The sequence below is a fragment of the Caretta caretta genome, chromosome 3 (assembly GCF_965140235.1).
Source record: "Caretta caretta isolate rCarCar2 chromosome 3, rCarCar1.hap1, whole genome shotgun sequence".
Lineage (NCBI taxonomy): Eukaryota > Metazoa > Chordata > Testudines > Cheloniidae > Caretta > Caretta caretta.
In genome coordinates, this window is record NC_134208.1 from 114,152,380 (window position 1) to 114,178,781 (window position 26,402).

The following is a 26,402-nucleotide window of genomic DNA, read 5'->3' on the forward strand; positions in this document are numbered from 1 at the left end:
TGTGGTATGTTTTAGGGGGATTACTCAGGGCATGCTACACTTGCAGATGTAGAGTGCTGTGAGTTAAACCCGCCTTTGTACAGCGCAGTAGGGAAAGCGCTGCAGTCTGTCCACACTGACAGCTGCAAGCACACTGGCGTGGCCACATTTGCAGCACTTGCAGCGGCATTGGGAGCGGTGCATTGTGGGCAGCTATCCCACAGAGCACCTCTTCCCATTCTGGCGCTGTGGCTTGTGGGAAGGGGGCGGGGGGTGCGGGGCATTCTGGATCCTGTCCCAACACCCCGTGATGCATCGGTTCGCATCCCAGCATTCCTTTTGCTTCCGTGCACATTTAGCACCATCTTTCAATGTTTTTTGTACTCCATGCTCTGTCTTCCCTTTCGGTCTGCGGGAATGGAGCCCGAATTGCTGAGGAATTTGCTGATGAGTCTCGCCAGCATGTCACGTTTGGCAGTAGTTATTCCTTAAGATCCAAAGTGACAGTGAGGGCTCCGACGATGATTGACTCGAGTAACACAAACGACACGAGTTTGCTTGTGGCATTCACAGACATACTCACCACCGTGGAGTGCTGCTTTAGGGCTTGGGCACAAGCACTGAGTGGTGGGATCACATCATCATGCAAGTCTGGGAAGACGAGCAGTGGCTGCAGAACTTTCAGATGAGAAAATCCACTTTCATGGGACTGTGTGAGGAGCTCGCCCCAGCCCTGCAGCACAAGGACATGAGAATGAGAGCTGCCCTGATGGTGGAGAAGTGGGTGGCTATTGCAGTCTGGAAGCTGGCAACTCCAGACAGCTACCGATCGGTCGCTAACCAGTTTGGAGTGGGGAAGTCGACTGTTGGAATCGTGTTGATGCAAGTTTGCGGGGCCATTAATTGCATCCTGCTCAGAAGAACCATGACTCCGGGTAATGTGCATGATATTGTGGCTGGCTTTGTACAAATGGGTTTCCCTAACTGCGCAGGGCCGATAGGGATGCATATTCCAATTCTGGCACCAGTCCACTAGCCTCAGAGTACGTTAATCAGAAGGGCTATTTCTCTATGGTTCTCCAGGCGCTTGTGGATCACCATGAGCGTTTCATTGACATTAATGCAGGCTGGCCTGGAAAGGTGTATGACGCACGCATCTTTCGGAACACTGGCCTGTTCAGGAAGCTGCAAGCCGGGACTTTTTTCCCAGACCAGAAGATCACTGTGGGTGAAGTTGAAATGCCCCTTGTGATCCTTGGAGACCCTGCTTACCCTTTGATGCCGTGGGTCATGAAACCTTACACAGGGAGCCTTGACAGCAGCAAGGAGTGGTTCAACAACAGGCTGAGCCCATGCAGAATGACTGTGGAGTGTGCTTTTGGCCATTTAAAGGGTCGCTGGCGCTCTCTGTATGGGAAACTGGACCTGGCTGATAACAGCATCCCCGCAGTTATATCCACGTGCTGTACTCTCCATAACATTTGTGAAGGGAAGGGTGAAAAATTCACTCAGGCATGGAACTTGGAGGTTCAACACCTGGAGGCTGAATTTGAACAGTCAGAGCAGGGCTATTAGAGGAGCCCAGCGCGGGACTGCAAGGATTAGGGATGCTTTGAGGGAGCAATTTGAGGCTGAAAGCCAACAGTAATGTCTGGTTTGGTGCCCTGTATGGAAGTGAAGTGCGGTAGGAATCTGTGTTTGCTACGTATGATACACTGACTTATATATATATATATACAACAAGTGCCTGTTGCTTTCCTGGGCGAAGGTTTCTTTCTTTTATGTTATGCGATAATAAAGAATTGTTTTCAAAGCCAAAAAAATCAATTTATTGAAAAGAAACACAACTGCTTGGGAAACACAAAGGGGTGGTGAGGGGGAATGGTACAGTCACAGATTTGCATATGTCCTTTCTGGAGTGCTGTGCAATGAGTGCTGCACTTCAGGATGGCTATACTGCATGGTGATGGGGGTTGAGTGCAGTGGGTAAGGGTTGTAGTTTTCAGGGCTGGGTGGCGAAGCTACAGGTGTTGGACGCAGCGGGTGGCGGTAAGAACCCGGATGTTGGAGAAAGTGGTTTGGAGGTGACATGGTGGCACAAGGGAAAGAGTTTTGGGACAAGGGCCGCAGCAGGGGGCGGGCACGGTAGTGCTCCACCTGCATGGCTACGAGCGCCTGGATTGAGTCCACTTGGCACTCCATCATGTTTATCAGCCGCTCTGTGCTTTGGTGCCAGCGATCCACATTCTGTTGGCGGACCCTCCTTTCACTGTCCTGTCACTCCTACACTTTATTTTCATTAGTTGAATGCTGCATGACTTCATGCATCATGTCCTCTTTGCTTCAATGTGGCCTCTTCCTGATTCTTTGCAGCCTCTCAGCCGTTGAAAACATGGACGGCTGAGATCTCAAGGTTGCATCTGTAAAGGCAAAATGCAACACTTAACAGAGGCAGCATTGTTCACATCAGACAGAGCAATGATTCCCCTGTATTCAAGGGCAAGCACAGTATACACAATAGCATAATTTGCCTGTCCCAAAGCGAGTACACACAACCCACTGTGAATAAGCACAGGGTCAAGCGTGACTGATTGTTTCACGGCTGTACTGTCCTCTGGGTTTCTGTGCCTTGGGGAGAGCCAACCATGGCAGGGGGCCCCTATACTGAACACTGTCCCCACATTTTCCACAGGAGTTCATCCTGGAAGATCTCACTGCTGAGGGTGACCAGGGAAGCAGGGGAGGGTCTTCTACTGCAATGTGGCTTCCACCCTGGCCCATATGCAGCTTGCCTGTGTGCAGCAATGGGTCCCCTGTCCCTCATGGCACAGTGGCACGGACAAGTTAGCCTTACTGGGGCAAGGAACACAGTGGCTCTCACAAAAAAACTGCACAAGCGCATTGCCCAGATTCTGGCTGAGACCTTTGAAGAGATCACTGAGGCTGATTACAGTGATGTGAGAGAGCACATCAACATCCTATTCTACATCTAGCGGTTTGCCTTGCGGGCTTTGTGGTAGGCATTCTGCAGCTCCTTTACTTTAATACTGCACTGCAGTGTGTCCTGGTCATAGCCTCTGTCCATCATGTCCCTTGATATCTGCCCGAAGGTATCGTAATTCCTACAGCTGGAACGCAGCTGGAACTGGACAGCTTCCTCCCCCCAAACACTGATGAGGTCCAGCAACTCGCCATTGCTCCATACTGGGCTCACCTGGCGCTTGGAGGCATGATCACCTGGAAAGATTCGCTTATAGCACTCCACGCCTGGCTGAGCAAATAGGAAGGGATTTTTCAAAATTCCCAGAAAACTTAAAGGATGGGTCTGATGGTTGGTCACCTGAGGGCAGGGCAGTAGAGTTCAAAGTGATGACCAGAGTGGCTAGAACAGGCATTGTGGGATACTTCTGGAGGCTGATCACAGCACAATACCAGACCAGGGCATCCACATTGGCACCGCCTCGCTCCAGCAGGGGTGCAGCAAACGTTATTCCACTCGCCAAGGTGGAGTACCAGCAGCGCTGCAGCCGCAGAGACAGAGCGCTCTATTTGCATTGCCACTGTGGACGGGTAGTGAACTAGGGCGCCCGGGGCTCCTTTATTGTGCAGTAACTCGCAAGTGTAACCAAGCCCACAGTGCCTGAAGGACATTGAGAACAATTGATGAAGGGCTTGGGAAGTGCTTTTATAATTGGTTTCTGGCTTATAGGGGATAAGGGCATTTACTGGCTGTCAACTATGAGTAGAAACATAGAACAGGGGTCTCAAACTCAAATGACCACGAGGGCCCCATGAGGACTAATACATTGGTCTGAGGGCCTCACCACTGACCACCCACTGCCCTGCTGCCCCAGCCCCGCCTCTTCCCTCCACTTCCCTGCCCTCATTCCAACCCCTTCCCTGAAATCCCCACCCCAACTCCGCCCCCTCCCTGCCCCCAAGGGGTGCAGGAGGGGTGCAGGCTGCATCAGGGCGCTCAGGGCAGTGGGTTGGGGTTCAGGGGGGGTCAGGGTGCAGCAGGCGGCTTAGGGCAGGAGGTTGGGGTGCAGGAGGGGTGTGGCAGGGGGCTCGACTGCAGGAGGGGCTCGGGGGGCGCGCACCAGCCCGGCGTGCACCAGGGGCAGGGCAGGCTCCCGCCCCTCCCTCCCCCCCCGATGCTCCCGGAAGTGGCCAGGAAATGGGGGAGAGGAGGGCGGGTGGGGCACAGGGGTCTGTGTGTTGCCCTGGCTGCTCCTCGAGGTATCTCTCCCATTGGCCGGGAACGGGGAACCGCAGCCAATGGGAGCTTCGGGGAAGGTACCCAGAGGCGTGGCCCGGGCAACACACAGACTCCTGTGCCCACCCTCCCCCAGGTCCCTGCCACTTCCCAGAGCGGCGCGAGGCAGGGAGGGAGCCTGCCCTACCCCTCGTGCGTGCCGGGCCACGGGGAGCTGGCGGACTGCAGAAAATAACCCCACAGGTCGTGTGTTTGAGACACCTGTCATAGAATATCAGGGTTGGAAGGGACCTCAGCAGGTCATCTGGTCCACCCCCCTGCTCAAAGCAGGACCAAGCCCCAATTTTTGCCCCCAATCCCTAAAGGGCCCCCTCAAGGATTGAACTCACAACCCTGGGTTTAGCAGGCCAATGCTCAAACCACTGAGCTATCCCTCCCCCTTGCCCCTTCAAAGTGGTTATGGTTTTTGGGAGGAGCAAGGGGGGAAAGGGATATTTTTAGCGCTGTTTGGTATGTTGTGGCAGTTACTTTGTTTTTCCTGTTCTGTTTTGCGAATCCATAAGGAAGTTTATCAACTCTTCCCTCACCCCTAGTTAATAAAATGACTTGTTATTTCCATGCATGGTGCACTTTCAGTATGTCTCTGGTTTACTTATATTCACATGTACTTGGACAGGGGAGGTTGGGCTGGTTTTGGGAAGGAAAGACACCAGACCTTGCAGTTTTCTGCTCCAAAGAGTTGTGGAGCCAAAGGGTGGGGGGGGGGGGGGGGAGAGTACTCTTGCATCACAACCTGAATGAGGGTCCACAGATAAGTAAAAGTAACATTTATTGAAACTAATAGATGTAACATAACACTGAACATTTTTTTTAAAAGGAACTGTGAATGAAAACAGAATGGATCAGACTCCCTGAAGAATGTTAAAACTTTACTGCCTATGATCCCTTCTCCTTGGCCTTGGTCTCCCACTCCCCTAGACAAGGGGTGAATGGCTGCGGGAAAACATTCCGAGGGCAAAAATGTGGACATCTCCTTTTCAGGGTTTGGGGGCTGGACGTCGCTGGGCTTCAGGTGTAGTCCAGTCTTGGGCTCATATTTTCCCTCCTTCGTGGTCACAGGACTTCCCCTGCTTGGCGTTTTAGGTGCTGGTGCAGGGTGTTGTGTGCATGCAGTTATGTGCCTCCTCCCTCTCCCCATCACTGTCCGGATTGGGTCCTCCACCTCAAAAGGATAAGGAAGAGTAGCTGGAGAAGGAGGTGGAGGTGCCAGTTCCTGGACATTGGCAGTGGCTATTGCAGCAGGCAGGACCTGAATCCATTCCATCACCATTTGTATCAGGGATTGCCACTGGGCATGCTCCCGGCCTTTTGGGCAGGTTCCCGTTCCCTGTACGTGTGTCCTGCTCCAGGAACTGGACCATTATAGACTCTTGCTTTTGGGAAAAAAATGTTTCTTATGCTCAATAGCCTTTTCCTCAGAAAGTCAAACTGTTACTGGCTCCTTCTGTCGATCCTGATGAGCAGGTGCTTCAGCGTCCTTCTCAATCTTCCTCTACTGTCCCTGTGCTGTTGCTCCTGGCCCCAGGCAGAATGGGTTCATTCTCCTCAGCTGAAGGTCCTGCCACTTTAATCACATAGAGCTGCATTATATTTTTTTCTTTCCTTGAAAAGCTGGTAAAAAATCCCCCCACATAGCATAACTAGGCTGTGGAAATCCACAATATTTATACTTTTCAGCATTTCTAGAATGCAATTGTTTTAGTATCCTTGGTTCTCAGACAACTTTTGCAGCCCTGGAGAAAGGAGCAGCAGCTGGAAATGGTAGGTAGTGCAAACTTCTGTTTTTTAAAAAACTTAACGTCTTAAAGTGTGTGATTTGGCCAGTCGGCTGGAGGGCTGCATTTATTTCAGGTGTAGCCTTAATGGTTCTCAATTTCTTCTTTTAAGGGTGGCTATCAATTGGAGAACGTTGAAGTTTTGAAAGTACCAAACTGGAAAAGGGAGTGGCTTTCCGGTCCTGTGGTGGGGATGCAGCAGTCTGTGCAAGAGAGATGTTTGTCCTACTTGTCAGCTCTCTACATTTGTTAAATGGAGGGGTTTGGTGAGCTATGAAGGCGGACCAAGTATGTTTATGCTGCCGTTGAACCTTAAACAGCTGGAGTTTCTGCTGCACCAGAAGTTTGCAGACATATACTTATGGGACTGAGAGGCAATCCGAATGGAAATAGATCATATTTTAAGTGACTAGATGGAGCCTACCTGGAGGGGAAGAAGCGAATCACCTGTCCCAAACCTACAGCATCAGGAAATCTGGCCCCTCCCACAAGGTGAGGAGAAAGGAACAGGGAAAGAATCACATTGCAACTGTACTGTGAACTTTCTGATCAAGACTGCAAACCACTTGGCTCCCCGCTGCAAAGGGGCACCATATTATGTTTGTGCAGCCAGTGGAGTGGATCGTTCACCTGCCCCCCCTTTCTCCCAGCTTATGTGGCATGGCTCCGAGTGAAGGGATGCCAGGGCCTGGGAATGCTTGAAAACATTTGTACGGAGACACAGGACCACTGATCTCTTTGAAGAAGCAAAGGTTCCCCTTCTCCCTCCCATATGTAACCAGGCCTGGTACAAAATCAACTTCCACCTTCCATACTTATCCTGTTTATCAGGGTCAGGGTTACTGTAGTGAAAGCTTGTGGTCTTGGAAAGGAGAAGAAAACAGTTGTAACTTTGGAGAACCGTTACATTTGTACAAATGTCCTGTCCCTAAACCAGACCTTTGTACTCTGTCCCTTGCTATTTCCCTGTTGGCTGAGAAACAGACCCAGGGGCAATAATGATAGTTTGTCGATATTCTGTTCTGTAGCTTCTGTCAAAAGCTTTATAATGGTTTGTTGTAATTCAATAAAATGTAGAATATACAGTTGTCTTGGTTGGGGACTATTGGGGATGGGGGGAGTGAGAAGGGGAGAGTGGCATTCCAGTCCTGCAGTCAGCTGCAGAGAAACAGAGGGAGGGGATGGTGGGGAGGATGAGGTTTTAACTTACCATCCTCATGTTTTGGTTCCTTCTGAGTCTTGGGATCCTCTGGCTCATCAGGAGGAGCTTGCTGAATCAGCTCTTCCAGGCAGAGGTGAAGGATAACATGCTCTTCTTCCCCTGGTCTTCCAGGGCTGCCGCCTCTGCAGTCCCAACTCCCTCCATGCCTTGGTCTTCATCAGCATTCCCTCAGACGATGAGGCCGGTGGATTTGAGGAGGGGATCGTGCGTACAGGCTCGGTGCTGTGGAGAGCACCCGGTCCAACTTTTTGAAGAACAAGTGTGTTGAAAGATCCCTTCTGGAGCGATGGCTGGAATTTTTTGCCCACCAGTACAGCAACCTCCAGACACCACTGGGCTGGAGTGCGGTGAATATTGCCTGCCCCAGCCTTTCCAAAACCTCCTAGTACAAGTGCAAGTTCCCAGTGCTTTAGGAGAAGTTGTAGAGGACTCTGAACTTCAACCACCCATTTGATAAGCATCCAGGTGTGCTCATCTGAGCAGGTGGCTGCTTTCAGGTGTGTTCTACGGTCACTTTACGGGCAAAAAGAGTGCAGCAGAAAACTGTTCTGAAGTGGTGAGTGTAGGTCACTGTTACAGTGAGAATGGGGGGACAAGAACCTTTATAGATTTGGGTAAGTCAGGCAGGAAAGGGTTCAGTGCGTTGTGGGAACGGGGCTGGAGAACTAGTAAACTCTTGAGAGACAGTACGTGTCTCTGACCCCTGTCCACGTTACAAACTGGCATGGGACTGCCACACCCCCAGCCATGTTCATACCCCACACCCCTCAGGCGTGCTAGCCTTCTTGCCCTGTAAATGCCTTGAAAGCTGGATTTCTGGAGTTTAGGTGTGGACAGTAGGGGGTTCTGGCACAACCATGCACTTGCACTCGTATTCAGTCACCAGCGTAGATGTAGTTGTGATTATTTGTCAGTTTCTGGACTTCTGAGCCACCACATATCTAGACAGCCACCAACTTATTTGGGTTCAGAACCTTGCTTCTGAAATCCTTTCTTGCCCCCATCTTTCCTGTACTTGAACTCTAGTTAGCTACTCTTCTGACTTGACAAAAAGTTCAGAAAATCAAAGATCACAAAGGCAATTATACTACATTAGTACAGGTCTAGACTTCTGAGTCCTGTTAATGTGTGTGGGAGAACACACTGTTATCTTCTTGAGCAGGCAGAAAAGAAGCTTTGCAGATAACTAGTTATAAACAAAACCACTGTAAGATGGGGTTTCATAATGGAAACTTTGCCAAATCTTTAAAGCTGCCTCTGGCTACTTTTTTGTACTTCTGAAGTACAGAAATATCTGCTTGAGTGTGGGAGTATTGTATTAGTCCTAGAACTCCATAATATAAATTGAACAATCCAAAACATACATTAAAAACAGTAAAGACTTACTGAGGAAGAAGCAGGAACATGACACAATAGTGCCTGGCTTGCTTAAGTTCTGATACAAATATTGAAGAAATTTCAGATACTGTACATGGAATGGGAACAAGTCAAAAGTGCATAAAGTTCACACTCAGATTTTCCACGGACTTGCACAAGATATATGGAGAATATTCCACAATTTTAGATCCTGAAATTGTAGGTCAGTATGAATGAGAGCTAACGTGTTATATGTTGCATAACAAAAGAATACATGCAAATTACTGGTTTTCCGTATTTTTAAGTCTCACCTTTTTGGTACCTATCCAGTTTTGTCCATTTTTGAAAGAACTGGCTATATATTCAACTTAATGTAACACATCTTCAGTGACCGTAGTGATCCAAGGATTTTCAAATTCTTTTTCCTCATAAGTATTGAAGTCGTATAAGTATTGAAGTCTTGTCTTTGGCACGGTTCATTTGGATGCTCTCTAAACTGACAGTTGTGTGGAGATCCCAGCGTTTATATGGAGAGCTTCTAGCATGTTAATGCAGCCTTCTGAAATAGAAAACTGAAATTTTGAGTAGTTCTGACTTTTTCATAGGTAGAATTTGCTTGACTATCCAGATTTAAAAATGTTAGAGCTCTGTCCAGATCGTAGCCAACTTTACATCAGTTTCATCATGGAGGTGCTTTGTAGCAGCACCATGAGGGATATGTTCTAAAATGAGGCATAGATCTCATTTTTTCTACAAGTAAGTGGCCTTTCAGTGTGTAACTACATACAATACTCAGATCTTTTAAATTTTCTATGAAGTTTTGGTTTGATTTCTCCTAAATTTTTAATAAGGCTTTGAAATTTTGGCTTTAGCTGAATTCTTTGCTTGGTAATCCAGCCATTCATTGTAGACTGATATCTCTAAAATAAAATGGTTTATATACACACAATTTAATAGTGTTGTATAGTTAGTAGGGTTTCGTTCAGTGTGATTGATATATATATATATTTTAATTGAATTTCAGGCCATTATTCATAAGCTCAAGTCTGTTAGCTGTTGCCAACAGATAAACTCTGTGCTGTTTATGTGCTGCTCCTAGCATATAAAGTGTTCTCCTTTAGCAGCTGCACTAATACCCATCTCACATGTTATCCATCTCTTAAGTAAAGTGACTAAGCTGCCACTTAAGTATTTTTTTAAAACTAGGAAATTAAAGTATAAAATCTTTATTGTGAAGCACTTAGGGTTGCTCTGTACGTAACATCCTGACTCAAACCCACAAAAGCAAGGACATGAAAATTTAAGCCATCTAACATTACATATACTTTATTCCTCCACCTAGAGGTGCACACCTTACCATTATCACAACTACCATATTCTACAGTTCATGCATCACAAACTTAATTCTGCTTCCCCCTTGGGGTGCCAGCCTTCCATCACCCTGTTTACCAAACTACCCCTTCCCAACACACTACTCCAGATTTCCACAATTAATAGTTTTAGTCCACAACTAATGGGTAGTTTGGTAAAGAGGATATGGACAAGGAAGGACTGAGGGTGTGGGGGAACAGTTAAGGTCATGGTATGTGGTCTATGGTGATGCTAAGGTGTATGTGGAAGACTGAGTGTCTGCAAGTGGCTTCGCAGTCTAGATGGCTTCCACCTACTTTGTTTAAAATTGCCAGTTAATGTTTTATAAAGTTTCTGATCAGGAATTTCTTGACCAGGTAGAGTAGGCCAGGATTTACTGAGAGAAAAATTAGGTGTAAAATTCTGGACTGGCTGACTGATCTAGTTACCTAATAGGAGCTGAAGGCAAAGCAACCTCAGCTAGGCCCATATTATTTTTCTGTGTGGGTTCTATCAATTTTCAAGATCGTATCATAACTTTCTTAGTTAATCCATACTACCGTTAGGTTAAAGATTTCATTTTTTCCTTTATTTTGATCTCTTCACGGAGAAACTTCCCTGTTTTCAATAAGTGTGCTAGTGTTTTATAAAATTAAATAATATTTGGTCCCAGTTCTATTTTCAGATATCTGTGAAACTTCTGTTGATTTCGCTGGGAATGAAGTGCACTTTTCTGAATACAGAAATTAGATCTTTGATTTCTTTTTTTTCTAAAAGGTTTCCTAATTGGCCATCAGTAGGTTAAAGGGTAGTTTGGAAAAAGTATGACAAAGCAACATATTTATCATGTAGCTTGGACCTTCTGATTTGCTCCGCTGTGACAGAGTAATCTGCCGGGGAGGAATTTATTAAAGGTTTAATATAAAAGGTTGACCTGGTTTTATGAAAATCTTCATTGAAACCTTATCTGAAGCTTCAAGGATATAGAACAGGGGTGGGCAAACTACGGCCCAGGGGCTGCATCTGGCCCTTCGTATGTTTTAATCTGGCCCCCGAGCTCCTGTCAGGGAGCTGGGTCGCAGGCTTGCCCTGCTTCCCATGGCTCCCGGACGTAGCGGCTTGTCCCCCCTCCAGCTCCTATGCGTAGGGGCGGCCAGGGGGTTCTGCACGCTGTCCCTTCCCCAAGCACCGCCCCCACAGCTCTCATTGGCCAGGAACTGCAGCCAGTAGGAGCTGTAGGGGCAGCACCTGCGGACAGGGCAGCACGAAGAACTGCCTGGCCACACCTCCACATAGGAGCCAGGGGGGGGACATGCCGCTGCTTCCAGGAGCTGCTTGAGGTAAGTGCTGCCCAGATCCTGCATCCCTGATCCCCCTCTGAACCCTTCAGTCCAAGCCTGGACTCTCCTGCACCCTCATCCCCAGCCTCATTCCAGAGTCCGCATCCCCAGCCAGTGCCCTCACTCTCCCCCCCCCCCCCCCCGCCTCCTGTCCCAGCCTGGAGCCCCCTCCCACACCCTGAACTCCTCATTTCTGGCCCCACCCCAGAGCCAGCACCCCCAGACGGAGTCCGCACCCTAACCCCCAATTTTGTGAGTATTCATGGCCTGCCATACCATTTCCATACCCAGATGTGGCCCGCGGGCCAAAAAGTTTGCCTACCCCTAATATAGAAGAAAAAATGCAGGATGCACACTGCAGAACTAATCTGCCTTACTCTTGCCTTTATACTGCAAAAGACTCCAGATACTCTCCCCTTTTGGGGATTGGAGAAGGTAATAGTTACCATTCCCCTGCTTCTGTGATGGATGTCTCACTTCCTTCTGACCAGGGGAAAGGTGGCAAATTGTTCAATGGTTTAAAAAAATGTATATTTTAAAGTGAGAAAAGTAAAGAAAGAAAGAGCGTAAGGGACTGGTTAAAACTGAAAGAAAGTGGAACCAAGGGACTGTAAAATTGGTCTTCAGGGCCTATTCAAATCATTTCCGATTAGAATTGATTCTGTTTAGGCCAAACTTCAGTGCAGGCAGAATTTAGTGTAGCGCTCATTAACAAAACGTAGCTTTTGGAACTGGTAATACTGAATCAAGACTTTTTTTTAATGGGGCTTGCAATTTTTAAAAAATAGGTTATGTAATAGGTTATGACTTGTCTGCTCTTCCTCTCTTTACTGAATAGAAATGTCGATTGTAATCTCATTTCAGTATTACAGTTGCAGCATGACACCTACATAGCTGTGACTGCTTCCTATGTGCAGAGATAAGATACAATTGAATAACTTTGTAAGTCCGCTACTTGGGAGTCTCTCCACAATTTGTTCTTTTTGTGGGGTAGATGTGGCTGATCATTTGATTCTTCATTTGGGAGATGTGCTCAGAGTTCAGTAGTTATCAGTTTCTTAACACATCCTCCCAGTTTAGGTTGCTAGATAAAACTCTTGCTAAATAAAACTCTGCTCAGTAGCATGAAGCAACTGAGCAGAAATCCAGTTATTTGTTAGGAAACTAATTATCATTTTGTTTTTGCATTTGATTGGGAGTAAACGCCTTTCTGGATTAACCGTGGACTAAAGACCCTTGTACTTCAGTTGTGCCTCAAACTGCTTCCATGGAGAGGTCTGATGCAGAGAAGTGGCTCTCCCAACACTCCTTAGCCAGGAGGCTGGCTTCTTGTTGTGCAGGGCATTTAATGCTGTTGGAGGACTGGAGGAATTTGTCAGACTCTGGGCTTCCACCTTCCCCTCCTTTTAAAAAACAAACAAAACCCCATGAATAGAGAAAAAGAACAAAAGAGAATACTACTCTTACATGGATTGGTGGCCAAGGGGGACAAAAATCCCAAAATAAAACTTAACTCCCATAATTTCAGAGACTTTTTCTTTTCTACCATTCTCTCTCATCCGTAGCCAGAAATTATATGTAGACCTGGCATCTTGTACAAACCTCAAAATTGCCTGATTAGCTTTGCTTCCAGCATTTTTATTTTTAATGCACAGAAGAGAGAGAACACAGCTTGAGTGTCAAGATGCCATGATTATATTTACAATATTTGTAGTTAGTTTCACATATAATTAGTAAACTGAACAAGCTTGAAATAAATTCTAAATCCAAATAAATATCTAAAACTGTGATGTAATATTTAGAGTTTCTGACCATAACCACACTTTCTTCTTTGAGTGCTTACTCATATCGATTCCATTCTAGGTGTGTGCGCGCCTACGTGCACACTTGTTGGAGACTTTTGCCTTAGCGGTATCTGAAGGGTTAGCAGTAGCTCCGTCATAAGTGCTGCACTCATGCGCTGGTATATTTGGTGCTGCCAACCCTACGCCTTCTCAGTTCCTTCTTACCACCTGTGACAGTTGGTCAGATCGCCTTGTCTTGCATTGCAAGAGCATTAGCAGTTCTTTCAGTCTGTTAGGTTCTGTCTCCTTTGTTGTTAGTTGATAGGTACTTAGTTAGACCTTTAAGTGTTAAAGTAGTTTGTTTAGGAGTTAGAGTCCATGCTGGGGCTTCGCCTCGGAGGGGGCATGCCCTGTTCCCCAGGCTTTAAGCCATATTCATTGCTGATGGATATGAATAGCTGATGCCTATTAGTGACTCCCACAGAAAGGATAAGTGCAGGATCTGCAAAAACTTGCACCCTCAAACTCAGAAGGAGTGGAATGTCCACTTGAAGATCCTCCTCATGGAGGCTGTGCTTCGTCCTACCTCGGAGCCCTCTCAGTCAGACTCCACACCCAGTACCTCGGTGTTGGTGCGCAGCCATGGGACCTGAATCTTGTGCTGTCACAGCTGACGGGACCCTCCTTTGAGCCTCTGGCATCCTGCTCTCTCCTTCTCCTGTCCTGGAAGGTCGCGTTCCTAGTTGCGATAACATCCGCCCCCCGGGTCTCCGAGATTAGGGCGCTTTACCTTGGAACTGCCCTATATAATCTTCTACAAAGACAAGGTCCAGCTGTGGCCACACCCAGCTTTCCTGCCTAAGGTGGTCTTGCAGTTTTATATGGGCCAGGACATTTACTTACCTGTCTTTTTTCCAAATCCACATAAGGGCAGGAGGAGCTTTGGCTGCATTCCCTAGATGTCAGGAGGGTGCAAGCCTTCTACATGGGAAGGACCAAGCCATTCCACAAATCGATGCAGTTGTTTGCCGTGGTGGCCAACAGGATGAAAGGTCATCCAGTGTCTGCTCAAAGAATTTCTTCTTGGCTCACTGCCTGCCTTTGCTGCTGTTACGATCAGGCAAAGGAGCCACCTCCAGCGATCGTAACAGCCCATTCAACCAGGGCGCAAGCGTCCTTGGCAGCTTTCCTAGCCCAAGTGCCTATCCAGGACATCTGTAGGGCAGACACTGGTCAACCATCCACATGTTCACGTCCCATTATGCACTTAACCAGCAGGCCTGGGACAATGCTGACTTCGGTAGCGCAATACTGAAAGCTGCTAGACTGTGAACTTCAAGGCCACCTCTGAGGATACTGCTTGGGAGTCCCCTAGAATGGAATTGACTTGAGCAAGCACTTGAAGAAAATAGTTACCTACCTTTTCGTAACTCTTGTTCTTCGAGATGTGTTGTTCATGTCCATTCCATTACCCCCAGCCCTGTGTTGGAGTTGCTGGCAAGAAGGAATTGAAAGGGCATAGAGTTGGCAGTGCCTTATATACTAACACATGAGCATGGCATTCAAGAGGGTGCTACAGCTGACCCTACGGATACCACTAAGGTAAAAATCTCAGACAACTGTGCACATGGGTGTGCACACACCTAGAATGGAATGGACATGGGCAACACATCTTGAAGAACAACAGTTAAAAAAGGTAGGTAACCTTTTTGTGGGTGTGAAATAGTTAGTGGTATTTCTTTGGCTGGGAAGCTCCATGCTTCAGGTGTTAGTATTCCTACAAACTTTATGCATGTTATCAGCAACATGTGGAAAAGAAGTCGGATTAGCACATACCCTGACGTGCCTTATTAGAATTCAAAAAATGGTCCAAGGTAACCAGAAGAGAGCTAGTTTGGTTTTAATTACATTCCAAAGAAACTGTTTCTTATTAAAACCATGATTATATCTTCTTAATGCTCATAGTTAAGCAATAGAATAAAAGAATTAGCAATAGAAACAGAAATCTTCCAAACCTTCTATTTGTCTTAAGATAATTTTGTTTTTAAATTTTATTTTAAGATTATTAGTAACCGTTCATACAGTTTCCTAGGGGATACTAGTCAAGATAAAAATTTTATTTCATGGCCCCAAGATATCATTGAAGCCAAGAGTTTAGCAGGATTCATAAAATGAAAAGACAATTACATAGATAAATATTCAGTTAGAATGATGAATATTTTTAATTAAGCCAGTGTTTTGGAAGGGATATGAACTCTCATGCTTCAGGGTATAAATCAGACCCCTAACTATGGGGGTTTAGGAAAAGACATTCCCTGGGGCACTTTATCTCATTACAGCGTACTGCAGGGTCCTGGGTTTGTGAGGTGTGTTTGTTTTCTTGTGGGGGGCGGTGTGTTTTGGGGGGCTTTTCTACCTTCTTCTGGTACTGGCCCTCCATGACAAGATATTGGACTTAGATGGATCGTTGGTCTGTTCCAATACAGCAATTCTTATGTTCTGCTAACAAACCCGCATTTATCCTCATTTGGATTAATTTAGTTTTCAGTTTTTTACTTTTTGTATTTCACTTACTTTGGTCAGTGTTACTAAACCAGTCAGTTTCGTAGCCTGTTTCTTGTGCTTGTTAGATTCACAGCATTGCAAACTCAGGGTATGTCTTCACTACCCCGGATCGGCGGGCAGCAGTCTATCCAGCGGGGATCGATTTTTATCACGTCTAGTCTAGTGGTGAAGACACCACAGTAAGTCGATCTAGGTATGTCGACTTCAGCTAAGTTGTTCACGTAGCTGAAGTTGCGTAACTTAGATCGATTTCCCCCCACGCCCCCAGTGTAGACCAAAGCTAATGTTTGAATAAACAGTTTTCATCATTGATTCGTAGGACAAGGGCATGTCTACACTTACTGGTAGATTGGCATTGCTGCAATCGATACAGCGAGTGTCAATTTAGCGGGTCTGGTGAAGACACGCTAAATCGATGGGAGCGCACTCTCCCATTGATTTGTGTACTCCACCTATCTGAGAAGCGTACGTTGACACAGCACAGTGTAGCCACTGCAGTAAGTGGATCTAACTACGTCGACTTCAGTTACACAACTTCAGTTTCGTGAATAACGTAACTTAGATCGATTTACCATGGTAGTGTAGACCAGCCCCAAGTGTGGAACTAGGAACCAGGGCTCCTTAGTTATGATTTCATCTATGGGATTATCCCTCTGACCCAACTTCTGATTTGCAATGTGGTGATGGGCCAGTCATAACCTCTTTGATGCAGTTTCCCTATCTAAAATAGGGGTATTATGAAGAAGGTTATATGCTTTGAAGATGGAAATCACTATAGAAAGTTATAGAAATTAAACATGAAGACATTTTGTTAGCCATCCTATTCCTATCCACTGTTTTACACAACACCTGTTTTGGACCTAAATTAATTTTGTCCATTTAAGCCCGTGTATTTAAATCTGTTGATGGATAATTCAGTAAGATTTTACCACTTTTGCCCCTTACTTTTCACTTGTTGAAAAAAGACTATATTACTCTATAGTGTCAGTCACTGGAATATTCTTATGTTGATATTTTTCCCCTCTCCACATAATTTAATTTGAAGAAAGAAATTTGTTCTGGGTACTCAACATGGAAGTTTAGAATCCTGTATTCTGGAGAACGTACAATTTTTTTCTTTTGTTTATAAAAAGAAATTGGGGGGCTGCATTTATGGAGTTTTTTAATTCCATTACCTGGCTCAAAAATACATACTACCAACTTCTAAACTTACTAGGAACTGTAGCTTCTCAGAGAATCATGAAGTCTTGCATTTATTTACACTGCTGGGGTTTGTCTATACACATAAATTGTGCAGTTCTAACAATACTTGTAGAGTTTAAAGCAATATAGCATGTCTAGCGTGAAGGCAATTATCAGTGTAAAAGTGCTTTATACTGGCATAGCTAATCCCATATTGGGAAGTGGAATAAGCTATACTACTGTAAGATACCTTTATACAGCATCCACATTGCGAGTTGTACTGACATAACTATTTTGGTTTAAAAAAAAAAATTGCACCTTTAACCAATATAATTATACTGGTACAAGAACTGTGTGTGGACCAGGCCTTAGAGGTGTTTTGAGAAGAGACCAGTTAGGTCCCATATAAATTAAAAATGATTTTCAACTGGCTGCAATCCATTCACTTAACTTTCTACCTTCTTTAATACATTTAAAAATAAGTATGGGGCAAAAAGTTACTGATCCGCTTTTTGCTAGGGGGCATGTAGGTTTCTCAGGATTTCTTTTCCACTCCAAACAGAGGGTGGAAATACTAAAACTGTTTCAAAGGTATACAGGTTACCATAAAAATTTGGTACGAAAATGTGCTTTTATTTATTTTATTCTAAACCATTATACATGTCCCTTATATTTTTAAGCAAGTATTTAGTAATAAATTCTGAAGATATATTCAAGAAAATAACCTAGAAGGTGCCAAATGCATTTAATAGAATAATAGCCACAGTTTTGAGCAATTATATTAATCTTCCATTTTATTTGTAATGCTGTTCTTTTCCTTTTTCCTCACTGTCCATCCAAATCAGTAATATCTTCGTCTACATAAAGATGCCAAGTGATAGGAAAATATTTATGTGCTGAGAAGAAAGGGTAAGAATTAAATAACTTATTTTCTGGCAGTGAATGTTAGCACTGTAGTGTGCGCTGCAGAGAACTATCCAAGATAAGTACAAATTGCCCACAGGGTATCTGGTAAAACTGGGCAGAATGAAGTGAAATCAGGAGTAATATCAGAAGTTCTTCAGAATTTGTTTTTCACCCGTTGGGAACCAACTGGTATAAATGATTACATTCGTATTGAGTACAAAAGCCTTCATCTTTCTCCAATTTTAAAACAAAAAGGTTAAGTGAAATGAAATGCTATCCAACTTCAGACAATAAACCATCAACAGAAATTAAAGTATCTGATAGTTTTGTATTCTCTAGCATTATTGCATTCTTTTAAAAGAAGAAAAATAACGGGGGGGGGGGATAATTTTTTTTTCCTCTTTCAAAGATAAAACTATCAGCTTGCTTATACCAAGCTTCTTGTGACCTACTGAATGTGTTCAGGACAGCAGTTCAAGTGTCTTTGAGGGGATGTATAAATTAAGAACACATACTTATCTACACTAGTTGCAAACTCTGTGGATCAGTTTAAAATACAATCTGATGCCATTTAAGCTTTCTGTTATGAAATGCTGTTAGATTAATTCTCTTTTCATACTGAACGTATTTTGGTGGCTGAGTAGAATTTCTCTCACAACCAACTTAATATATTTAGGGCTACAGATTGACCCCTTTGCTAACATACCATCACGGTAGATTAACAATGTAAAATAACTGATTGATTGATTCATGGTGCTATGCTGAAATATGCCAATTTTGTGATTGGGTAACGTAGCTGCATTATATGTTGAGTTGGATCATTCAAACAACTCGATACTTCATCCTCAGAGTTGGGTGATTTTGAAATAGACTGTTGCTGACCAGAATTGTTAAATAGCAAACTAAGTAAGCCCTAAATTTCTGTTCAGTAAAATCAAAGAAGTGATGGAAGCATGAATACATGGCACATTTTAGAAACTAGATTGAATAAAACACAAGTAAATGTTCAATAGGGAACAGATTTACAGTACCCTTGAGTGCTGTATCTGACACTCAAATACTATAGTGGTGAGTGTGATATAAAAATGTATAGAGAATAGAATATCAATGTCGAATTTTGATTAAATTGGCTATCTTAAAAAAAAATCAAAATTCTGATAGAGCACCCTATCCTACAATATGTAGAGGGAATTATTTATGAATTCCTTTGTTTAAAAAATGTATAGGGGTTATGCTGTTCTTCATAAACTTTTTCTTCTGGTATTTGCAAGAGTTCTTTGGGAGGTCAAAGGGTAAAGCCGTGGTCTACACTACAAGTTTTTGGCTGACACAAGTTTTGTCGTCATGTAGCTACTGAAGTTTGTATATTGCTCAGGCACATGGATGCTTGGCTGCTTGTGTTGACACTGCATGTACTCAGTGTGAGTTTTTACATGAATGTAAAGTGTGGTGCATCATAGGTCATATCCCAGTATGTCAGGCAATGTCATCCAGCACAATGCTGTTTGGGGCAGTTTTGCAGTGTTTTATGGAATACTAAGAATTCACCTAGGGATTTGTGTGAGCTAGTTGTCAAGTTCCCAGCATGGAGTTTTCTCCATTCCTTAATACATTCCACATCTCATAATTTTCACACCACTTTTAAAAATCCCACAAACTCACATGGCACTTTTCAGTCTCTGCCATCTCTAACAGAAGCATGGAACCAACAGAGCTCAGCACTTTTCTCATGAACACTGAATACAGGACCTTCTATTTGCAGACCTTTAGGAAGTACTGCAACAACTGGGATTAGAATATCTTTGAAGAGAGTTTAGTGATGGACATTACACACACACACACACATTTTTAGGTTGCTTGGGGCATTCACTTAGCAGTTGCAGATGGCCCGAGAAAGGAGCACGGACTAGTGTGATTGCTGTTGTAATGTAGGCTTGGGATGACGAGCAGTGGCTGCAGAACTTTTGGATGTGAAAGGCTGCATTTCTGGATCTATGTGCTGAGCTTGCCCCAGCCTTTCAATGCAGGGACACCAGAATGAGAGCGAGTGGTGATTGCACTCTAAGTTTGCAACACCAGACTACTACCTGTCACTGGGAAATCATTTTAGAGTTGGAAAATCCACAGTTGCAGCTGTTGACATGCAAGTGTAAAGGACCATTAATAATCTACTATGCAGGACTGTGATTCTGCAACATGTAAGAAATAGTGGATAAATTTCCTGAACTGTGGCGGGATGATAGACTGAACGCATATCTCTGTTTTGGCACATGCCTATCTCGCTACTGGGTACTTCAACAGAAAATGCTTTTCCGTGGTTATGCAAAGATCACCCAAGGCCACCTCACTAATATTAAGGTGGGTTGGTTTGGGAAGGCCTATGGTGTGTATATCTTTAAGAACACAGGACTATTCAGAAAGTTGCAAACAGGAACATTCTTTCCTGAGTAGTGGATTACCATTGGTGATATTGAAATACTTATAATGATTCTGCGGGACCCAGCCTACCCCTTGCTTCCCTGGCTTATGAAGCTGTACTCTGAGCACCTCAGCAGCACCAAGGAAATTCATCTACTGGTTCAGGAAGTGAACAGAATGATTTGTGAAATGTGCTTTTGGTAGATTGAAGGAATCACTGGTGTTGATTATTCACTAATTAGATTTTATCAAGAAAAAAAAATCCCAGTGGTTATAACATCATGTTGAGTACTGCAGTAATGGCAAATGGAAGGAAAGCTTGCCACCAAGGTGGAGGTGCTGTGTTGAATTTGAACAGCTATGCACCTGGGGTATTAAGAGTCCAGTGTGGAGCTACATTTGATGGGGGTATTAAAGGTTCATTTTCACAGTCAGCCACAGTAGTGCTATGTCTTGAGACAGTGGCTATCTGGTGTAACTTCTTTGATTTTTGCCTGGTGGTATGTATTCTGTTGTGCCTGCTGCAAATTATAAGTACTGCTGGGCCTGCGGCTTTGCCTTCCACTATGAACTGTGTGTTGCCTACTGTATATTAATAAGTACTGTTTGATTTCTTGATTTCCGCTATGTATTCTGTATTATTTGTTGTGAACTAATCAATATACTTTGATTCTCCAAAAAAGAAAGGGAAAAAAAGAATTGAGTGCAAAAATCCAGTGCTCAAAATCAAAGTGTAGCATACATATGTCATTCAAGCTTCTGACATAACTTAATGGGGTGAAACTTTTAAAAAGGAAGTAAACATTTGTGTCCGTTTGCGTGAACAAAAAGTAGTTCGGTTAGTCCATTGTGGGTACATATACGCTGACCTGAAAACCACAGATTCGTGTATGCAAAGATGTAGTTTACCTTGCTGTCTCCTGGCATGGAGTGGTAGGGGTAAGGATGTGGTCCATGATGCCACATGGTGTGTTGAGAGTTGTAAGGAGCAGCAACCATGGAGTTCTCCAAGGAGTGCAAAGACTGATGATGAGTCTAGGATTTTTAGACCTGTAAATTAGCCAGAGTCTGCAGCATTTGGGTTTGCTGCCTGAGAAAATCCATTATGTCTTTGTGCATGTCCCATTCCTTGTCCTACTAGAACTCCAGGCCTTTTGTCTGTCTTCTGTTTTTAATCGTGCTCTTGGACATAATTGGCTTTCTAAGTCTTTTGGTCATGGTCCTGTGCACCACTAGCTTGTAGGATCTTGCAGAACATGTCTTCCCTCTCCTCGTCCTGGTCAGGTGTTGTGTGAGCATGCAGTGGGCACCCCTCAAGGCCACCACGCCAGAAGCTGCTGATGAAAACAGACAAATACACCACTAGATTTTGAGTCACAACAGGAAGGGAAAGAGAATTTCTTTTCTTCCAAAACTCACTTCTCTTGTTCCAATAAATACTTCAAATAAGAAATGCTTATTGACACTGTAGCTTTGGAGCACCTCAGTACAGCACCGTTCTCCAGCTCCACCCATGGTGATTTGGCCTTGGCAGGGGTGGGAAATTGTTTCTGTTGCATGAACCCATAAAATTCTCGCCTCTATTCCAGGTGTACAAGTGTAGGCCAATGGCAGTGAAGATTAGCACTATTTTTCAAAGTCAGTGGTGATTTTGGCTAATATTTCACTCCTGAGGATGACGGAGGTTTAGAGAACCCAGGTGCTACTGGCATCCTGAAGCCGCCCTGGCCTGTGTGCAGCTAGTCTGTTTGCTGCAGTGATGCCAGCCAAACTTAGAGCGGCATAGGAAAGTCTTCTATCATGGAGATAGATCTAAGGCCACCATCCCTACAAACCTTTGGGTGAGGATTGCAGAGGATCACCCTTGTGGTCTCTCAGTAGGATAAAAGGGATCCCCCTATTCATATAAATAAAGTGCTCCACATGCCCCCCTCCCGTTTACCCCAACAAAGGAATGAAAAGGAGATGCCAACTACCTCTTCGTTCCACTTCTACCTCAACTCAGGATACTGAATCTGTGTGAATCGTGACGAAGCGGGACGGTTCTTAATGTTTCCTCTGAATATTGTGGGGGTGCCTTAGTTTCCCCTATGCAGTTCTTAAGTATCTCGGCAGTGGGATAAGGGTGATCATTGCAGAGCCCTAGAGGGCAGGTGTGTGCAGGGGTCTGGACACAGAGAATGGCCGACACACTGTTTCCTGGCAACTGATGGCCTGGGCCTTCCCCCCTGCAAGGTGAGAGCTAAAGGGTTGGAAAACAAAGAATCCGATGACCTCCTGTCCTGGGAAAGGGACAAAGCCGAGAGGAGGAGGGGCTGGAGAGAGTTTCAGTTTGGGGCTGGCTGGGGACATGGAGTGAAGTGCAGAGGTGGTTGTCTGGCTCACTGCCCCCCAAAATGGTCCCAGCTGAGAGGTCCTGTTCTCTGCACCTACAAGCTCTGTGTTAGACCGTGTTCCTGTCATCTAATAAACCTTCTGTTTTACTGGCTGGCTGAGAGTCACGTCTGACTGCGCAGTTGGGGTGCAGGACCCTCTGGCTTCCCCAGGACCCCGCTTGGGCAGACTCGCTGTGGGAAGCGCACGGAGAGGCAGAGGATGCTGAATGCTCCGTGATCAGACCCAGGAAGGTGGAAGTTGAGTGAGCTGTGTGTCCTGCAGACAGTCTGCTCACAGAAAGGAGACTTCCCCAGAGTCCTGGCTTCGTAGGGAGCAGTTCCAGAGCATCGCCTGGGGACTCCGTGACAATCGTGTAATCTGATTGCCATAGTACTCTTCAAGAATTTGTTTGGATTTACTTCCTAGCTTTTATTTTCTGACAATGTACCAATAAATCAATGAAAAGCTGATAACTTTGTCTTGTAAACTTGGGGATTGGCCAGGTGCCATTTTTAAATGGGTGGGTGGGAGGGAAGGAAAAGCAAATAAAGCATTGTAAGGAAGATTGCATGAACACACTTAGTCAAGCTACTGTTCTCTTCATCAGTTGGCTTATCTACTTTTGCCTGGTGGAACTGGCTAAACTCCTATGGAGTTTCATTTAGATCCTGACTCGTGACATGGTTGGAATCCCCAACTGTGTCTCACTGCCTCCTCATCCTCCTCTTCGCTGTGCATGGCAGGGGTCTTCACCTCAGACTATTCCAATGTACCCATGGTAGTCTGGGGGGTGCTGGTGGGGTCATCAGAAAGTATGGCATGTAGTTTGTTGTAAAAGCAGCAGGTCTGAAGTCCAGCCCAAGCTTTCTTTTGTTGCCCTCCATTGCTTGTTCCTTCACTTTCATGAGGCGCTGCTGCTATCTGCAGTGCCTCGTGGCCTGCATGCCCCCATGCAGTTTGTTCATTGATGATGTTCCGTGGTTGTGCTTGCACAGCCTCCTGTCTCCACATGTCCAGGAAATCCAACACTACTTGCCTGCTCCAGGCTGGAGTGCATCTTGTACGTACGTGTGTGTGTGTGTAGACATAGTCAGTGGGATGCAAAGAACAAAGGTGAGTTTCTAGGTGTGTTTACCAAGGTAGCCAAATAGGAAAAAAGAGCACTTCAAAAACGTGTGTGGTTGTTAAAGGTGGGGGGGGGAGGGTGGGACATCTGTGGCCTTTGGTCAGTGAAGTTTAAAATTATGAGCAAAACAGTCACTGTTGCAGGGATTAGGGCATTGTGGGACAGTGGCTGGAGGGCCAACACAGGTCATGCAGTGACTGCACGCTCACAGTGTTGACAAAATTAGGGCGACCATGGTACTTTGCCATTCAGGGAGGTGGTATTACTGCGTTGCTCTAAGTGGATGCGTATGTTAGCTGGAGTCAAATTTGCGTATAGACACCTGCATAAATAGGTTGACACAAGGAATCCTACGTTGACCTTTACTTTGTAGCGTAGACCAAGCCTAACACTACTGAATATGGTTGGTCCCACCCTTCCCTGCCTCTCCTCTCCCTTCCGTTGTGTACACATTTGCCTGCTGTTTCTTTACTTTCAGCTTTGTTGTTACTGGTAAACATACTTTGGGAAGTGTAGTGTACATGTTAGCTCTCCTCAGAGAACTATATTAGTGATTATCATACCAGTAGATGAGCCAGGAAATGCAACTGGTTGTTGAAAAAACAGTGAAACTGACTGTAGACACATGCACAAAAGGAAAGAAGAAATGCACGTAGCTGCCAAGTTCTGTATAGCTCCATGTGGGCTATTGTATGCAAACTACTAGCTCATTACAGTTGCATATTTGCAAATAATTTTTATGACTATAAACTTTAGGTTAAGTTCCATATTCTGCTACAGTAGTGGCAGGGAAAGAACATGAAGTTGCAGCTGCTTGATGGGTGCTGAAGAGTGTGTGGGTAGTAAGAAGCCATGGAACCTGGGTTTGTGCTAGTGGCTGTGGACTGTCAGAGAGACTGATTGGGTGGAGTTGTCTTGGGGTAAGGGCGCATCTGGATGGTAGGTGAGGGTAACTGGGAGCTGTAGGGAGAGATGGGGTAGCTAAGAGAAGGTAAATCAGCGGGTTTCCCAAGGGTGGGAGCTAGAGGGAGAAGTTTGGGAGGGCGTCAGGGGGGAGTGAGAGAAGATGAGAGTAAGCTCAAGATCTGGATAAAGATCTGGGTTGGGTGGTGGAGGGAGAGAATTGTGAACAGCTGGCTTTGTGGGAGAAACTAGGTTTATTGGGGGTATCCATGGGAGAGCTGGGAGCAGCTATGTTTGTGGAGGATGTCCTGGAGAAGATGTGTGCCACTGGATGGATGGGAGGAGCTGGATGGGGTCCATGTTGAGCCCCCGTTGCCTTTAATTGCAGCCTCTTGCCTGCTTCTTTCCGCCTTTCAGATCCAGCAACACTGAGGCTCTTTAGCTGCCATATCAGCAGGTACTACAGCAGTCTCTGGCAGCCCCGAGTTGCAGTTGCAGCCCATATCTGTAGCCCAACTGAATGAATGGGCTGCAGGAATGCATAAATAGAGCCCTGGAAATCCACAGATATCCACTTTGTCTGCGGACCATTTTTGCGGATTGCAGCTTGGATTCGGATACATATTTTTGTATCCGTGCAGGACTCTATGCATAAAGTGCAGCCTCCATGGGTGTGTCACAAGAGAAGTATGCCACTTGGCAAGTCTGAATGCAGGGAAACATTTTTTCCCCTTTATCTTATTTCAGTTGTAGTAATCTTAATTGTGATTTGTAACAGTAATACAAAATCTGAGCAGGAAATATAGTTTTTCATATTGTCCCTTTTAATAAGGCTCTTCATATTTAATTCCTAAAATAAGGTTTTAATAGGAATACTGAAGCATCTTTATTGTGTCCAAGCAAATCAACAATCCAGCATGACTCAGAGGAATATATTTTCTTTGGTGTCCGTAATACAAAGGTCTTATTGGATCAGATTGAAAGTACAGAGAACTTTGAAGCTAAGGGTATGTATACAGTACAAAAATATTTCGAAATTATTTCTATTTGAATTTTCGGAAGAGATTTTGTACATTTGGTCTTGTGTGTCCCCACTGAAGCGCGTGAATTCGGCAGAGTACGTCTACAGTACTGAGGCTAGCATTGAATATCGGAGCAGTGCACTGTGGGTAGCTATCCCTCAGTTCCCACAGTCCCCGCCGCCCATTGGAATTCTGGGTTAAGCTCCCAGCGTATGATGGGGCAGAAACATTCTCGCGAGTGTTTCTGGGTGTGTGTTGTCAGTCGCTCTTCCTGCCGTGAAAGCTACTGCAGACAATCGTTTCACACCTTTTTGGCGTGCAGACGCCATAGTGCTTTCAGCAGACAGTGCAGTACAGTGCACCGCTTCTCTCCTGGTACTATGAATCCACCTCGCATTTCCTCTTGTCTTTCTATGTAATCTCTATATGTATCTACTCTCTCTTCCTCATTGACCGCTTCCACCACCAACTCTGCTCTCCCGTTCTTGCTGTGCTACTGAGCTTCTCTGTGTTGTCTGTCCTGGGCTCCCGCCTCCATGAAAGCTACAGAAGACAACCATTTCCTGCCTTTATTCGGCTATCGTGAAGTGAACAGCACCTCTTCCGCTGCCACTCTGCTCTCCTACGTTTCGCACACTTTTTCCAGGATTACTTGTGCAGGCGCCATAGTGCGGCAAGCATGGAGCCCACTCAGATCTCTGCTGCAGTTTTGACCATTGTAAATACCTCGCGCATTATCCAGCACTATGTGCAGTACCTGCAAAACAGGGCGAGGAAGTGATGATAACACGATTATGATAGTGATGAGGACATGGACACAGA

The 26,402-nt window shown here is 45.1% G+C and overlaps 1 protein-coding gene across 5 annotated transcripts in view; it reads left to right on the forward strand.

Annotated features, from left to right (window-relative positions):
• TAB2 (TGF-beta activated kinase 1 (MAP3K7) binding protein 2) overlaps positions 1-26,402 on the forward strand; it is a 142,688-nt gene that overhangs the window by 59,732 nt on the left and 56,554 nt on the right. The gene's annotated exons all lie outside the window — the stretch shown is intronic.